The sequence below is a fragment of the Mus caroli genome, unplaced genomic scaffold, assembly GCF_978045245.1.
Source record: "Mus caroli unplaced genomic scaffold, Mus_caroli_1 scaffold_14, whole genome shotgun sequence".
In the NCBI taxonomy this organism is placed as follows: Eukaryota; Metazoa; Chordata; class Mammalia; order Rodentia; family Muridae; genus Mus; species Mus caroli.
The window spans coordinates 63060032-63062432 of record NW_028227269.1 but is presented as its reverse complement, the minus strand read 5'-3'; the positions used below and the strand labels follow the sequence as shown (position 1 = coordinate 63062432).

The 2401-nt window shown below is 41.1% G+C and overlaps 1 non-coding gene across 1 annotated transcript; it reads right to left on the bottom strand.

Moving 5' to 3' along the window:
* Positions 1-544: 544 nt before the first annotated feature.
* LOC115032862 (small nucleolar RNA SNORA17) lies at positions 545-675 on the bottom strand. The gene has a single exon (XR_003838520.1). It is a non-coding gene; the product is annotated as a small nucleolar RNA SNORA17 (small nucleolar RNA).
* Between the last annotated feature and the right edge of the window lie 1726 nt (positions 676-2401).

Sequence of the window (2401 nt, the reverse complement as noted above, 5' to 3'; positions counted from 1 at the left end):
GGGGAATGAGGGTATCTCTCCATCATGCATGCCACCACATGGGAGATGAGTGGTAGGGCCAGCTTTTTCATGTTCATGGGTGGTTCATCTATAACTTCTACAATCTCCTGAGTCCTGAAGCTGGCTAGGTGCGGTGATCATCTCTATTGCTTCTTTTAGTGGCACCAGGGATCTCTGAATACCTGGGGTCATCTCAGGAGTGTTATACTTTGCTCATGCATTGTGGCATATATCACAGGTCATCTCAGCATGGTCTGCCCTCCCAGGCCTGAGCATCTATCACATCTCAGGCTAGCTTAGTTCCCTGTCAGGGCTCCATGGTGCCTCAACTGACCTGCCTAAGTGGCCCCTTGAGAGGATGTCTGTCTTGGGCTCCTCTTGCCCAGAGCCTGTGGTCCCAAGTATGGTTCTTCTAGTCTCTGGCTTCTCCAATCTTGGAAGCTCATCCAGTCCTACTTAGTGCTAGACTGGTGGTCACTGCAAGCTAGTCCCTCATCCTGGACCCTCTGGTGGTAGTCTCAGGCTTGCTTTTTTTTTTTCAGTGAATGTTAGGCCACTAATTTTCAGATGTTCATAGGTCAGAGTACTGAGTATAGTCCTAGCCTTTCTCCTCTCTACCACCTACTGATGCACATGTGACATAGCAGCCCCACCTGCAATGCATCTAGGGGCAGGAAAGAAATCATCTTTACAGGAGACTTGCTGTTTAGTGGTTAACTACTTGCAATATAAATTATATTTATCTTATAAATTATTACACCTTGTTGAGAGCTGATTCTGAGAACAAGAAAGCATGTTTCTTTTATGTGTCCTACAAGAGTTCCAGTTCTGGGGCAGGCTGGACTCTTGACCCCATAACAGTGAAAAAAGGAGAACAATAAACAGTTAAAGGGAGTAAAATGGAATGGCCTTCAGGCTAGCTAATGGTAAATCATTTCCAACGGAGGTTGTTATGGGTCAGTCAGTGGCATAAAAATGCCACCTTGGGATGGAGAATACAGAAACACATCCACGGACAGAACACTTTAATCTCTCAGGATAAATCTGAGTCAGGAACCCCAGCTGGGTTTTTCCGGGCATTTCTGCTGCAGGTTGTAAATACCTGCCTCGATGATGGATGATGTTACTTTTTGTTTCCTCTCTAATTTAGGTACTTCAACAACTTCTGGATGTGGTAAGTACCAATTTAATGATGTTCCCGATCAATCTGCTGTTTCTTTATGCACTTTTCTGTTCTTTTACTATTTCTTGCTAAATGGTTAATAAAATTCACTCCTTCAAAAACATAGATTATCCTTCATGGAAAACAATGATGTATATGAAATGTATTTACCTCATAAGATGACCTTATAATAATAGAAGGTCAATGATTAGATTTTTCAGTTTCTTAGATGAAAGAGATTAAAAGAAAATAATATGAAAGCATTGAGGAACTGAGATTTGAAAGTAGATGTCTCTGACTCTAGAACCTATAAACAATATCTTCCTTCTTTCTGAACCAAAGTTGAAAGGAGTGTAGAAAAAGTAGTCTGTGACAAATAACTAAACATATACCAGATGATGAATTAAATTTTTTTCTTCCATTTTTGTAAGATATGCCCTTCTTTATAGATGGTCATTAAAATCTATATTTTTGTTCTTGAAATTAAATATTCAATAGACAGTACAGCTCTCAACTCTGAAATATACTGTAATCCTGGGGCATCTCTTTCTACTGACCATTCTTTCTCCTGAGCACTACAATTCTATGCAGTTGTTCATATATTTTATAAGATCGTTGTGTCCTATTATGCTAGCCTAGGGACTCTAAATTTTGGCTTACATCAGAATATCCTGCTGGAACTGTTACAACACCAGAGATTCTGTTGTAGTGGTCTGGAGTAGGAACAGAGAATTTGTGTTTTAACAAGTTCCTAGATAACTGATGTAGCCTAGAACTACACGAGAACCATTAATCACCCTAAGCCCAAGAAATGATAAGGGGAAGCAGTATATTAGTACTTACTTCCTAAGGATGCTGGTTGGAGAACTTTGTAAACAAGCAGAAATACCACACACACACACACACACACAGAGCGAGCGAGCGAGCGAGCGAGAGAGAGAGAGAGAGAGAGAGAGAGAGAGAGAGAGAGAGAGAGAGAGAGAGAGAGAAGAGAGGCACACATTTTGAAACAAGGTTTCTGTGTAGCCCTGGTTGTCCTAGAATTTGCTCTGTAGACCAGGCTGGAGATCCACCTGCTTCTGCCTCCTGACGACTGAGACTAAAGGCATGCAGCATCACTGCCTGGCTTGTTTTCTATATTTTAAGCTCTATCCACAAAGCACTTTTTCTGGGTATAATATGGATATAGATTTTTGCTTGTCTCCCTCCTCTTCTTCCATTTATACTTTTCCCATCATT